This window comes from Equus caballus, chromosome 1, assembly GCF_041296265.1.
Source record: "Equus caballus isolate H_3958 breed thoroughbred chromosome 1, TB-T2T, whole genome shotgun sequence".
NCBI lineage: Eukaryota > Metazoa > Chordata > Mammalia > Perissodactyla > Equidae > Equus > Equus caballus.
Genome location: NC_091684.1, coordinates 179,162,530 through 179,178,304, shown reverse-complemented (window position 1 = coordinate 179,178,304; position 15,775 = coordinate 179,162,530). Strand labels below are relative to the sequence as shown.

General features: G+C 37.0%; 1 long non-coding RNA gene across 1 annotated transcript in view; it reads right to left on the bottom strand.

Moving 5' to 3' along the window:
• LOC111769038 (uncharacterized) overlaps positions 1 to 15,513 on the bottom strand; it is a 161,438-nt gene extending 145,925 nt beyond the window's left edge. The window contains exon 1 of the long non-coding RNA XR_011440911.1: positions 15,379 to 15,513. This is a non-coding gene — a long non-coding RNA (uncharacterized lncRNA). The remainder of the gene's footprint in view (positions 1 to 15,378) is intronic.
• Positions 15,514 to 15,775: the final 262 nt, after the last annotated feature.

Here is a 15,775-nt window from a genome sequence, read left to right as displayed (position 1 = left end):
GAGAAGACACAAAAAATTTATTGCAGTATGATTTTATACACATGGTGTTCAAAAGCTAGCCAAAACTAAAATATATCATTTATTGACACATACAAAGGTGGAGAATTATAAAGAAATGCAAATAAGAGACTACTATAAAAATCAGAATAGCCATTACCTCTAAGGCAATGCAGAGATTTGGGATCAAGAAAGATACACAAGTAGACTACATCTGTTGGCAATTCTTGATCTGGGTGATATTTTCCACAGATGGCAATGCTATTTTTAATGATTTTCTATTGTGACTAACACTTCAACATAGAAAATCGGTGCTAGTGACTGCTGAGACAAGTAGTAAATGGAGTGAGCCAGGTCATGAATAGGAATAAGGTTCTGCCTTGCTTCCTCTGTCAGGACACTTACCCTTGGAATCCAATTACCATGGTGTGAGCACGTCCAAATTATCCTACGAAAAGAGATTTCATGGAGAAACTACCTGGAGAGGCCTCAATGGAGAAAAATTGAGGCCTCCAAGCAACTACCAATATTATATTGGCCTCCAGCCAACCACCAAACTCATAAGTGAATAAGCATTCAAGCCTTCTTGAGGTTGAGGCCCGACACAGCGAGCAGAGAGAAGCCGTCTCCTGGTGCCCCTGTTCACATTCCTCGCTCACAGAATTCACAAGCATAATAAAACAAGTTTTGGATTTGCTTGGTATGTTTTTGTAGTAATTGGAAAAGGTGGTCACTTTACAACAATTTGTTAAGTTATACTAACAGGTTCATCAATTTTACCATGTATGATATATTTTTCACAATAAAATATTTTTTTAAAATCAGGTTTTTAGGGGCTGGCCCTGTGGCTGAGTGGTTAAGTTCGTGCGCTCCACTGCAGGTGGCCCAGTGTTTCGTTGGTTCGAATCCTGGGCACGGACATGGCACTGCTCATCAAACCACGCTGAGGCAGCGTCCCACATGCCACAACTAGAAGGACCCACAATGAAGAATATACAACCATGTACCGGGGGGCTTTGGGGCGAAAAAGGAAAAAATAAAATCTTTAAAAAAAAAATCAGGTTTTTAACCATGTGCCTTTTTTCTATTTTAACTTACATGGTATTTAATATGCTGCTTTTTAACTTCTCCCACTTATGGAGCAGCAAAACTTGGTTCAAAGCACATCAGTAAAGTTGACAGATTCCACAGATTCAACTCTAAAAAGTTCCACCTTCCCATTTCCACTGCTTGCAACCTTAGTATATCTCTTTTTACATACTGACTAGACACATCCTCAAAAACTGTATTTCTTATACCCATTCTGATCTATATTACACACTGTTATGTTATTTTTTTAAAACAGAGCTCAGATCATATTACTTCCCTGATTAAAAAAGAAAAACAAGGGTATCAACTAATGATTTAAGAAGGCAAATCAAGCACATATTTATAATCTCTCCCACTTAAGAATAAACTAAAATAAGAGGAAAATAGAAAAGTATATTCCTCAATCAATAAAAAGTATGTAATGTAAGATATGAGTAGGTAAGAAATTCCAAAACTTCTCTGGAAGATGAAAAATTGATTAAGATGACTAGATCGATAAAATAAGAACAAAAGTTGAAAAAATGTTAACAGTGGTAGAGGATACAGTTGAACGGCCCTGAAGAATATCCAGAGATGCTGGACTCCAGGAGTATAGTGACAGCAGAGGTAGGTACGAGAAGTGGGAGTGGGAACTGGAGGTACTGAGTGCATGCAGGTGCAATGGTCCACCTCCCCTAGCCTCAGCTCTCCTAGTCTGATTACAGGAAAATCATACAGATTCCCCCAAAAAAGCCATCTCTAAACAGTTTGAACCAATAGTCTCAGAAGAAATAGGATAACAGGGTATCTATATCACATAATAATAGAGTCTCCACACATTTGTATGTTATGGAGTTTGGGGATACCCTGCATAATAGCTAAATTCCCGCCAACTCGTTCTTAGCTGAAGTCTACCAGCCTGAAAGTCCCACCCACTATTAGACATGAGAGGACATTCAAGGACCATCAAACTTGTGAAGAAAGTTTGCAATACAAATGAGAAAGCTAACCCCTGATCACAGATGGAAGAGTATATTTGTAACATTGGAGAAGAAAAAACTACATCTAATTAGCATCATTTAAAAAATTCTAGATTTTGTATTCATACAAACCAGAATAGGGTTCTATGAAAAATCAAAAAAAATTACCCTTGAAAATTATGAATGGTGAAAAATGATAGAAGAATTGAGGAAAACTCCTAGAATTTAGAGCAAAACAATTAAGAAACTAAAAATTTGGGAGACATAAAGGTACACTCCATGTTGTCAAATAGAAAATTAATAGAAATTTCTGAAAGGAGAAAATATAGGATGTATTCTAAGAAAATAATAGCAGAAAATTTCACAGTAATAAAAAGTGACAGGAACCTTAAAATTGCTAGGGCCCACTAAGCACAGGAAGGATTAAGTGCACATGCACACACACACACGAACACAATGACTTCATCTAAACATCTGACAGTGATTTTTTCCATATACGAGGGATGAAAAAAATAGCAAATAGCTTACAGAAAGGAAAGGCAAAAACAAATTCCAAAATAGAAAACAAAAAACACAAACAAGAGCTAAAAGGGCAGCAGAGTTTGCATCAGAAAAACTGCATGCTAAACACCAAGGACGACGAAAATGACTCAAGTTTTCAATGGAAGTAATCTTCTCTTTGAGTTATATGTCCACTAAATTAAAATTTAAAAGTATGAATATACATGTAAACATGAGAAATGTTGTCTGCTACCCATCTTTACCGGGGAAGTTACTTGGAGATGGTCACCAGCCAACGGAGGGCCTAAATCTAAAAGAAGACAGACAAGTGTCCAAGGAAGAGTAAGCACTCGCTAGCGGGGCCAGGAAGGGAATGAGCGACGACAGTTACGCACCAAGCGTCCAGAGTAAACAGTGCAGCTGAAAGTAGGAGCAATAATTTCTTCACAGTAAATGTGAGGTGTTAGAAGATCACTAAGATAACATAAAGACTAAAAATGCAATATAAAATAAAGCAATTAGACTCTATGAAGGGATCATTACAAAAGATAAAATTATTTAACATTATATTAATTATAAATTACTCCACTTTGTTGTAAGCCATGTGTATATTACTATAACATAGGAAAAATAAACCTGGTATTAAAAGCCTTTCAAATTGTCTTTTTCTGATGATGACAGATCCTATGTATTTACTCTCAGGGCAAATTACATTACTAGTAATTGTTGCATAGTAAATGTTTGTTTAGCTTGCCTTTTTCAAAAATGTCATTTTCCTTCTGGAGAATGCTCTCTCACATCCACGTCACAAGAGCCTGATGAAATTCCGTTTACTCAAATTAGTGTCGGTAAAATACAAAGACAAATGGCTTCATCCACAGGTGTCTCTGTGGTACTGTGAGAGTTACAATCTCTCTGAAACCTCTTCTGATCTGCAGCCTATAGATTGTGTTTTCTTCCTCCTTTATAGCTCAACAGCACTGTGTTTCACCTCTCTAATGACATTTATATTCTGCCACATACTACAGATATTTTGGTGCTTGTTTCATCCTTCCTATGAGATTGAACATTTTTACAGAGCAGACACATTCTCACTTACTTCTATAGTCAGCACCCTGACCACGACAGAGGCTTGCTAAATGTCTTGAATTGAAATGACTCAGACCAAATCTCCTTAAGCCTTGCCTCTACGAATCGTAGACACAGAGTTGTTAAGCTGGGAGGACTTTTGCACACAGCTCATCAGAGATTCTTTCCCTATTTACTTGATAAAAATGAACATTTATAATGCTATGTTGCAGCTTTTATTATGTCACCTCCAAGTCAAACCCTTTTGGGACCCCTACTGCCTATTGCATCCATTAAAAACACTCAGCCTAACATTTAAGGCCTTTCTCAGTTTGACTGTAGGCTTCTTTCATAGCCTTCACTTTAATAATTATATAACGTACATTCGCACTCAATAACTATTAGCTAAAAGTATGATTTAATAAGTTAATGAAGCATTTTGGAAGAGGAGATCTAAGCCTACCGCCTTTCAGTTCAAGCAGTCATTGATATGCTACGGAGAAAGCACCTGGAAGTTAAAGGTCCTATTTTGCTTTTTTAAAAAAAGTTCATAAAAGAGAAATAAAATTCCTGCCACTCTCACCCAGTAGGATACCACAAAGATTAATGAGGTAATGCAATAAAAAGTGCTCTAAGCTATTCACATGAATGATGCTTTACAGAGGTACTTTATTGTAATTATTCTCTGCATTTACCTTTAATGCCATATCTAAAGGATTTTGGACTAGAAAAGAAAGTAACTAAAGTTGTTTCAAAGTCGTCTGTTCCAATCTTGACTGTTAGCTATTGTTTCTTAAGTTAATTAAAATCCTCATCTTACACAATTTGCTTGTTTGTCTCACCTCTCTAATGACCTTTATATTCTGCCACATACTACAGATATTTAGGTAGTTGCTTCATCCTTCCCATGAAATTGAATATTTTTACAGAGCATTCTCACTTACTTCTATAGTGAGCACCTTGACCACGATAGAGGCTTGCTAAATGTCTTGAACTGAAACGACTCAGACCAAATCTCCTTAAGCCTTGCCTCTATACAAATCTTGGACACAGAAGTGTCTAAGTAGATTAATGTAATGAATTAAGTGAGATAACATATTTTAAAAAGTGATCGGTTCTTGGTAAGACTCTAGTAAATGCTTGTTTTTGTTACTGTTACTGTTTTCAGTCAAAATAGTTATAGTAGAAATTGTTTTAGAAGTTATATCAGCGCAGTTGGCAGGAGTATCTGGAAAAAGGGGGCAGCTCAGGGAAGCCAATTAAAGTCGGAATGTCGGCATTTAATCGACTATCCAGAATAAATGAATGGAGATCATACCCTTAGATGTTAGTTGCTTGCTTGTTTGCTTGTTTATCTGCGTGCTTTTGAGTGACCTATTGTCCAATCATATCACGATTTAAAATTGAACTTTCATAAACAGTTCACAATGATGGCCTAGTAGATACAAAGTTGTTCAAGAAGCAACTCATTGTGGCCGGCCCTGTGGCGCAGCGGTTAAGTTCGCACATTCCGCTTCTTGGCGGCCCAGGGTTTGCCGGTTCGGATCCCGGGTGCAGACATGGCACTGCTTGGTAAAAGCCATGCTGTGGTAGGCGTCCCACATATAAAGTAGAGGAAGATGGGCGTGGACGTTAGCTTAGGGCCAGCCTTCCTCAGCAAAAAGAGGAAGATTGGCAGCAGTTAGCTCAGGGCTAATCTTCCTCAAAAAAAAAAAAAAAGAAAGAAAGAAGCAACTCATCACTAAGTGATCAGTATTGAAGCATTTTCTTTTCTGGAACACAGGAGGCATAACCCAAAGACAGACTGATTTAATGTAGTAATAAATTGGATCTGTTAATAGCCAATGTAAATAATATCGTATGTGAACAAAAGTCATGGTGATAAACCTATATGCATCACACTAAACCTACAGGCATCACACTTTCTGATTTCAAAATATACCACAAAGCTACAGTAATCAAAGTAGTTTGGTACTGGCATAAAAACACACATCTCAATCAATGAAAGAAACAAAGAGCCCAGAAGTAAACCCACACATGTATAGTCAACTCATCTTCAGAAAGGGAGCCAAGAAAACAGAATGAGGAAAAAACAGTCTCTTTAATACTTGGTGTGGGAAAACTGGATATTCACATGCAAAAGAATGAAACTGGATCCCTATCCCATGCCACTCACAAAAATTAACATAAAATAGATTAAAGCCTTCAATGTAAGACCTGAAATCATATAACTCTTAGAAGAAAACACAGGGGAAAAGCTCCTTGACATTGGTGTTGGAAATGATTTTATGGATATGACACCAAAAGCACAAGTAACAAAAGCAAAAATAAACAAGCGGGGCTACACCAAACTAAAAAGCTTCTACACAGGAAAAGAAATGATTAGCAAATCAAAAAGGAAACCTACAGAATGGTAGAACATATCTGCAAATCATTCATCTGATAAGTGGTTAACATTCAATATATGTAAGGAACTCATACAACTCAATATCAAAAAAATAAACAATCTGATCATAAAAGGACAAGGACCTGAATATACATTTTTCCAAAGAAGACATACAAATGGTGAACAGGTACATGAAAAGCTGCTCAACATCACTAATCATCAGGGAAATGTAAATCAAAGCCACCACGAGATATCATTTTGTACCTGTCAGAATGGCTATTTCCAAAGGCAAGAGATGACAGGTGCTGGTGAGGATGTGGAGAAAGGGAACCTTTGTTCACTGTTGGTGTGAATGTAAACAGCTACTACGGAGTTTCCTCCAAAAACTGAAAATAGAACTACCGTATAACCCAGCAATCTCACTTTTGGGTGCATATCCAAAGGAAACAAAACGTTTATCTTGAAGAGAGATCTGCACTCGCGTGTTCCTTGCAGCATTATTCAGAATAGCCAAGACACGGAAACAACCTAATTGTCCATCAACAGATAAATGGGTAAAGAAAATGTGGTACATATACAATGGAATATTATTCAACCAGGAGAAAAAGGGAAATATTGCCATTTGAAACAACATGGATGGCCTTGAGGGCATTATACTAAGTGAAATAAGTCAGCGAAAGACAAATGCTATATGATCTCACTTAAATGTGGAATCTAAAAAAAACGAACTTATAGAAACAGAGAGCAGACTGTTGTTTGCCAGAGGCAAGCATGTGGGGGTGGGAATAAACAGCTAAAGGTGGTCAAAGGGTACAAACTTCCAGTTATAAGAGGAGTACATTCTGGGGATACAATGTACAGCATGATGACTACAATTACATCTGAAACTTGCTAAGAGTAAATCTTAAAAGTTCTCATCACAAGAAAAAAAATTGTAACTATATGAGGTGATGGAAGTGTTAACTAACTTTATCATGGTAATTATTTCACAATATACACATAATTTTGTATACTTTAAAATTACACAATGTTACACATCAATTCTATCTCAATAAAACTGGGAAAATTTTTTTTTAATAGAAAACAAAAAATAAATAAATCTAAGGAGACACATGTGACAGGCAAACATCTGCATTGGTCCCCATTGATCTCTACCTTCTCGTACTCATGACCTGTCTAATCAACACTCATGCCTTGAGTGATGGCAGGACATATGACTTGCTTTTCACCAATAGAATACGGGAAAGGACAAGGATCTCACTTCTGTGACTGTGTTACAAAAAACCATGACTCCATATTGCTAGCAGATTTTATTACCTTCTTGGCTTACATGGTGATGAAGCTAACTGCCATGTGGGAGAGGCCCAGGCTGCCAATAACTATTGAGTGAGCTTGAAATTGTATCCTATTCTAGCCAAGCCATCAGATGAATTCATAGACCTTGGCTAATACCTTGGTTGCAGCCTTGTGAGAGACTGAAGCAAAGGACCAGCCTAAGGCATGCCTGGATGCCTGAGCCACGGAAACTATGAGATAGTAAGCAAATTGTTTTAAGCCATTAATATTTGGTGGGATTTGTTACGCAATTGTGTCTAATGTGTCATTTACATTTGGATGCTTATTTGGAACTGAATTTTTTTGGGAGGGATGAGTGTGTGACAAGTTAATATTCTGAAGAAGTTTTGTAAAAATTCAATGGAATTAAGCCAGGACCCATGAATTTTAATATTATTAAAATTTTCTTTTTTCTAAAACAAAAAAAATTATGTACCTTGCAACGTTAAAAGCTCAAAACCTGCCTAGATAGCAGCAGGCTTGGACAAGGACTTTCAAAGTTTTCCAAGACACACATCATAGTGTTTGCTTAAATTATAAAAGAACACTGAGAGCTGAAACTCATTTTGATATAAAATAACCTTAGAAAATTTCTAAAAATATTGAGAAAAACACTAAAACTTGCCTTGATTTCCCGAGTACACTCAATGCTGCTATAAATAATTTCAAACAATAATACCTCTCTGAGGCAGATTTTCTTCTAGTGGATAGTTCTTGTTCTCCAGCGTAGACTGGCTCTATAATGAGCATCTGTGTTAAACACCCTTGTGTTATCACATCATGCATCCTATCTGAAATAGCATATGTCCTGTCTCAGACCCACTTTTATGACTACTTCCTTTCAGCATATCCATTTACATAAATTTTAGTTCAACCAGAATGTAAAGGGGAAATAAAGCTATATTTGACTCAACTTTAATATGAATAACAGACTGAATTAAATAGATTTTGCTACTTATTTTAACATTTGATAAGTGTTGTATTTTATCCCCCTGCCATACATATACATATATATATACACACACATATACATATATGTAATAATATCCCAAATTATTTTCTCTTTGGAGCCTCACATGGCCTGTACTACTATCTCTACCATTTCTTTTTTGTTCTTCCTTAGGATTTCCCATCTCTCTGCTTACATTACACATCTGTTCTTGCATGCTGTCTACCTTATCCATTAGAGCCCTTATCATATTAGTCATAGCTGTTTTAAATTCCCAGTCTGCTAATTCCAACATCCCAGCTATGTCTGTTTCTGATGCTTGCTCTGTCTTGCGTTTGTTTTTTTTTTTGTCATTGTGTTTTTTGCCTTTTGGTAAGCTTTGTAATCTTTTCTTGATAGCCAGATATGATGTACTGGGTAAAAGAAACTGCTATAAATAGACCTTTAGTAATATGGTGAGGTGTAGGGGGAGGGGAAGAATTCTATAGTCCTATAATTAGGTCTCAGTCTTTTAGTGAGCCTATGCCTCTGGACTATAAATTTCACAAGTGTTTCTTAATTTCTTTCTCACCTCATAGGTGGGACAGGATGGCTAGAGTAGGCTGGAGTTGGCTATTTCCTTTCCCCAGATCAATTAGTCTCTGATAATACCCAATCCCTTAGCGGCTGGTTAACTAGTTTCCCCGAGGGCAGGCCTTGTTGAGAAGAGCAGAGTGCTCTGGCATATTTCAGAGTGAGTCCTCTTCCTCTTCCCCCAGTACGAAGTGTGAGAAGATTTTTCTCTGATATCTATTGTGGGAATCTTGTTGAGCTCCTAGAGGTAAACCTCACAGTGTTGTTGCAGTCCCGTATCACTGGGTCCCCAGGGATTTTTTAACTCTCAGATTTGTCCACACCCAGATTCTAGCAATTCATCATTTACAGTTTGGTTTTCTTACCCAGGCACTGGTTCCTGGCACTAGTTACGGCAGCGATTTCTACTCATGAGCCTCTGCTCCAGCAAGCCGAGACTTCCTGTATTTGCCCATTTGTCTCTCCAATCTTGGGTCAGCGGTTTGCCCTGTGTCCTCCCCTCTTTACAGATGCAAGAGTTATTCATTTTTCAGTCTGTTCAGTTTTTTACTTGTTGTCAGGACAAAGTGGGGACTTTCAAGCTCCTTACTTATGGAATCAGAAACCAGAAGTGTTCAATACTCTGTATTTATAGTAGGAACTGAATACATTGTTGAATAAAAAAATGTACCACTGAAGTCATCAGCATCCTAACGTGTGGATTTAACTAAGATTCCATAGGTGGTGTTTCCATATATTTGGGGTTAGAAGAAAACTGATTTCAGGATGATAATTAACTGTATGCTATTTGGTTAGGGACTAACCAGTAACAAATTGCTCAGTGTTTATCAGGCTCTCATATTCTTCGGGAAAGATATAATCTTGAAAACTGTATTGTATATCGGTAACAGATTCTACATATTGTTGTTAAATGAACTGTACTCTTTTTAATATATTAGTCGTTGTAAGTAGGCTTTTACAAAATAAGCATGATAAGCATGTTATCACAGAGACAAGTAAACAATAACTGTCTCACATTTTATCTATATAAATACTTAGAGTATTGAAAATAGAACAAGAATTTGTCTTAAGGGTTAACTGTCCTTGTTTAGAAACATCATTGATGGAGAAAAAGGGTCATTGACAGAGTCTAGATGGAGAGGGGAAGATGAAGGGAGGACTAAATTCCTTTGCATGAGAAATGTATAGAACCTTTTTGGTTGCTTCTCTACTAATTTCGCCACAAGAAAAAGGGAGAAGATGAAAGAAAGGAAAAACAATCAAAAAGGTGTCAGGAGGACAGACGTTATTTGAGCAGGCATGACAAGTGAATATTAACAGTGAAGACTTGGGATAAAAAGCTACTTTTAGAATAATGAATGCTATTGTTTAGTCTTAAATAGACTATTTGGGGGATGTTGATTGTTACCATTTCCTAAATTTTTCGGTAAATTATGCAGCACACACAAATACCTCATGAGATTGTGTGTGTGGTTTCATGAGTGAATAGATTCACATCCAAGTGTGTGTGGAATGGGAAGCATGGGTAGGAGTTGATCTATGAAATTAATTAATTTGTTGAAGGAGAAGCTTTCAGCCAGAGATGATTAAGATGATCTAAGTCACAAAGGTATTTATCCTAATCTTGAGGCAGAGGTGGGTGGGTGTATATTGTCACTGGATTTTTGCACTCTGTGGATTTGAGTCAATATTGTGGCTAATTTAAGGGTAGCATGACAATAAACTAATTTAAAATGAAAACAAAATTCCAAAAAGAAGCAACCACAAAACTGACTTCACATACACAACATGCTAAAAAGAAGTATTTCCATATATTCACCTACAGGTAACAGACAAATATTTTTCCACATTCTATACAATCTCAACCCAAACTGGGGAAGTTGAAGAAAGTATAGTGCATAGATATGGTATATTATTAAATATCATTTATGATAGCTTCAAATTGTAAAATGTAGTCTCTGATAATCCAATTTCATGTTTACCCATCAATAATTTTTTTTTTATAAAATACATCTTTTGTGATGCAGATTTGATGGAATAATGTAAAATGATGAATTATACCTCGAAATCACCACATTCTATTATCTTTATAAATTTTACCAGCTTTGAACTTATGACTCCACCATAAAACACGAAATGCAACACCATCAACTAAAATTTGTTCAATATTCTAATTTGCTACATAGTTGGGCTCTTCAGGAATATAATTTATTGACATCAAGCTGTTTGTAACTCTCTGTGTTTAAATTATATTTTTACAGCCAGTGGGATACATATCATCTAGTCGCCTCCAAAAACTGAAGCAATAATGGAAAAGTCAGAAGCAACATGCTGATTTCCCTTTAGAGCATGAAAAATAGAGGGAGAGAGGAGAGAAGAAGAAAGAGAATAAGAAAGATAAGGAGACAGAGAAGGTCTGAATATTGGAGACTGAAGAAGTGAGAGTTAGACACATTTTGAATATATCATCATACCAGTTTCCATTATAAATTATTAAAATAACACCTCTCAAGTTCTCTTTGAAATAGCTTGAAATTTCCATGCCATCCATTTGTAAGACTCTAAGTGGATTATTTATAAGTATGAAATGGTCAATAACAATTCACTTTCCATTTTAAAGTCAGCTATTTTTTCTGTATTTTGGAGAGAGAAATGGGTGAAAAAGACACTTTTTGAACTATGGCATTTTGAATTCAAAATCAAATGAGTAATCCTGGATTTATTCACATGGAGAACATCGCAAGGTGGATTTTTTTTAACACTTCTTTTCTAACATTCTTCCTCTAGAAAAATAAGCAACTCACTGTGCCAGAATAGTGCATGACCTGATTCTTTAAATAGAATGCATCCACAGGATCACTGAACAGGCTTATCAAATGTTCTTAAAGGCAAGATCCCTTGATGAGAGATTCTTGGGATATAAGCATGCCCTGAATTTATCAATAGCTTGAAAGCAAGAAAGGGATAAGACTGGTCATTGACTACACAAGAATCTATCAAGTTCTCTTTGAAATAGCTTGGCATTTCTATGTCACCCATTTAGGATGTTTTACATTGACAGATGCTTTGTATGTTTTTGAATTAAATTCCAAAGGGAAGAAAAAGCAAACTCACTGGCCTTAATGGTGGAGAAATTTAACTTCCAAAATTATGAAAAGAAAAAAAAATGCTATCAGTATATTCTTACATACCGTTTATCTGCTAAAAGGATGAAAAAATATTAACGGCATTAAGAGAAAAGAATTAAACTTTTTTTACATTAATGCAATTTATTTCCAGAGGATAATACTGAAGCAAGTAGTTTAGTGGAATTAAAAAATGGATTGATTTATGGGGCCGGCCCTGTGGCCTAGTGGTTAAGTTCAGAGCACTTCACTTGGGTGGCCCAGGTTCACAAGTTCAGATCCCAGGTGCACACCTACATCACTTGTCAGCCATCCTGTTGCACAAACCCACATATAAAATAGAGGAAGACTGGCACAGATGTTAGCTCAGGGCTAATCTTTCTCAAGCTAAAAAAGAGGAGGATTGGCAACAAATGTTAGGTTGGGGCAACTCTTCCTCAGCAAAAAACAAAATAAAACAAAACATGGATTGACTTAGTGAATGGAAAGTTACTTTAGCTGGGGATAAAACAAGTAAAGTCTTTATGTTTGCATGTTTCAGTTATAAAAACTATATGCTTAGCTGGGGAAAACTTGCCCTTTTATTATGGTGATTTATTATAAGTAAATGTATTCTCACAAACAACTAGCACAGCTTTTTTCAGGTTCAGAAATCAAATTAAATGATCTACGAACATCCTCCTACCTGGGAATCCAATGGTTCCTATCTTGATGAAAATCTTATGACTATTCCTTAAACTACCATAGTGAAACACAATGAAAAGAATTATGATCACTTTAAACTGGGTGGCATTCATCAAATGGTAACCTAGGGGTGAAAGGTCCTATATTCCATTTCCAATCCTTTGTATCATCTACTGAACTAATGTATTTTTCTTTTTAAAATGTCCCAAAAGATATAAGATGTCCCTGTGCTTATAGGATTTTGAAATTTTATTTTAAGGAATCAAAAGAAATTTGCTCTGTGAGCAGGTTTTTAAATTTGGCTTCAGACCTCTGATTCAGGGAACAAGCAATCTCCTTCCAACCTTTTCTTCTACTGGAAAGATGTCCCCTTTTAACCCATGCCTCTTGGCCCAACACAAATCAATGAACTCAAGACCCAGTATACCACGTCTTAAAAATCCATTTAGAAAACAGTTGCTCCATTCAAAGTTCATCTCCTTCCCTTATCAGAAATTGCTGGAAATGTAATTTTGCAGCAAACATTTCATTTCTTGTCTTGAAATAGACTGAGGTAAATGTAAAGCCAATGATTAGATAAATGTAATGTCTTGGGTTGATGCCACAATGCAATATTCGATGGTGTGGTCAGTACTGATGGATGTTTTGTATAGTTACTCAGCCGTATAACAGGACGAATTCCCATGACTCTATTTCAAATACTGTGTGGCTCCTCTCAATTAATATTACCAAAAGTACTTTGGCACAGATACAAAAAGCATGAGGGATTAGTGCTGAGCATGCAAGTGCAGTCATCACTGCTCTGTACAGAGATTCTCCTTTATAGAATAAACTGTATCTGTGTACAATTTATGTACTGAGCCTCACTGCACACAGTAAATGACACAACAAAGATTCTTTCTCCCTCAAAAATCACATCTATGAAGTTATAAGTAGAAAGCCTGTGCTAAGTAATCACCTACAGTACAGTTAAGGATTAAATCCTGATGAAGTTAACACACATACAAGGGCACACACAAGCACTGTAGCCGTAGAAACACATTACTTATGAAAGTCTATTTTAATGGCAAGGAAACATATTTCTCTTCTGTCTTCCCTGCTAGCAAAGCACATATCATTCAATCCAAAAGAGGATGAAAGGAAAAGACATGACTTTCTCTGAGAAGGAATAAAAAACAGAAAATTGGTAACATTTTTAGAAAACATTTTTTGGAAATGTAGAGGCTAAATTTTCTGACACTGGTACTTAGATTGCATAAGATAGGAACGAATCACATAACACAATCATAAATATCTTTTTTTCAAGTTCTGCTTCTCATGATGTTTGTTCTTTCGTGGTTATATTTCACTGTTATATAGAAACCCATGATTATCAGGGACAATATCAAGTCACTATCATTTGTTTCAGTGATCAAAATGATAAATTTCCACAATTTACCTTTTGTGTGTGTGTGTGCGTGTGAGGAAGATTGGCCTTGAGTTAACGTCTGTTGCCAATCTTCCTCTTTTTTGCTTGCGGAAGACTGTTGCTGAGCTAACATCTATGCCAGTCTTCCTCTATTTTATGTGGGATGCTGCCACAGCATGGCTGGATGAGCAGTGCTAGGTGCACACCCAGGATCCAAAACTGCGAACCCCAGGCCACCAAAGCGGAGTGTGTGAACTCAACCACTGTGCCACCAAGCCAGGCCCCATAACTTCCCTCTTTTAAATTAAAATGTTCAGTACTTGCTAAAACAACTAACACAATAATTATCAATAAATCAACATTTTATTTTCTTGCATCCTTAGGTCCAGCATTGGATAGTGATTTAGAAAGATCTGTCATCTCTCCTGTTGAAGTAATATGTGATCATTATTTGCAACTCAAAATAATTTTTATGAGTTTTTCTAACCTCCATCCATGTCTATTGTTTAGCATGCAATAGACACTTTCTGTTTTCTTCTTGAGGACATGAGTTACAGACTTTTTTGTCTTTTGTTTCTTCCTTGCATTCTCTCAGTATCTTCTGATTTTTTTTTGTTTCTTATTTATTTGTTTTATTCTTTGTTTTTCCTGTTGGAGGCTTCACTACTGGTGGCAGTCAGACAAGTTTCAACTGCTAAAGAATTCTCAGAGTACTGGTAACTATAATGCTTAGGAATCTACAGGTTATTGCAAGAAAAGAATGCAAAATAGCAGCAGCATTGAAATAAAAGAAATGCATCTCAGCCAAAGATCTGCCTCACAGCATAGATCAGGAGAAGCCAAGAACTAGCTCTTACTGTCCTCCATCTGCAGGACCACAGCGGACACACTTTTTCTCTCAAATCAGAACCACCAAGATAGGCACAGAACACCCTGGAACCAGGGAACCTAGTGTAGGCACATTCTTGTGAAGTAACCGGCCCCAGTGGCAGAGCCCTCTGGAAGTCTCACTTAGACCAGGTGTAAACCATCATCTCACTGTTATCAATAAACGATGCTCACAAGCTGGTACAAACTACCAGACACTGCCCTTTGGCCCCTCGGTTGAAAAGCAACACTATTAATCAGTACAACTCACACCTTGACTAGGAGTCAATACTGTCTTGGCACATCTCTCACTTCAGCAAAACAGCTCAGACCAATTCCAGGCACGCTGGGATCAACCCTCAGACCATAGCTTTTCTTAAATAAAACTGTGCAACGAAAACACTGACTGAAACTCTGGATACACGTGCATGGCTTACCTCTGACTCTTGGTGAACAAGCATTTTCATCGGGGAACACCAAACGGAAATTTTGGAAACTTCATTATCCGAGGCAACTCAGACTCTCTAGGAAAGGTTATGATCCGCGAGAAGCCGGAAGTCAGATAACTACCCATCGGGAAACCTCTCGCGGGACAGCAAGGCCTGCCGCGAGATGTCGTCGGCCGCCGCTCTGCGCTCGTCCTGCTGGAAACCTGGCCGCGGGAACTCACAGCCCTGTCGTTTTCGTGCGCTTTCCGTCCTACATCTGGAATGGAGTGACTGCTGTGGCAATTCCTGGAGAAGATTTTTTAATTGTTGCTTTTGACAGTTTGGTGAAGGATTTTCAATTCACATCTGGCCCCAAATGTTATAAATTAACAGACAAAACAAACAT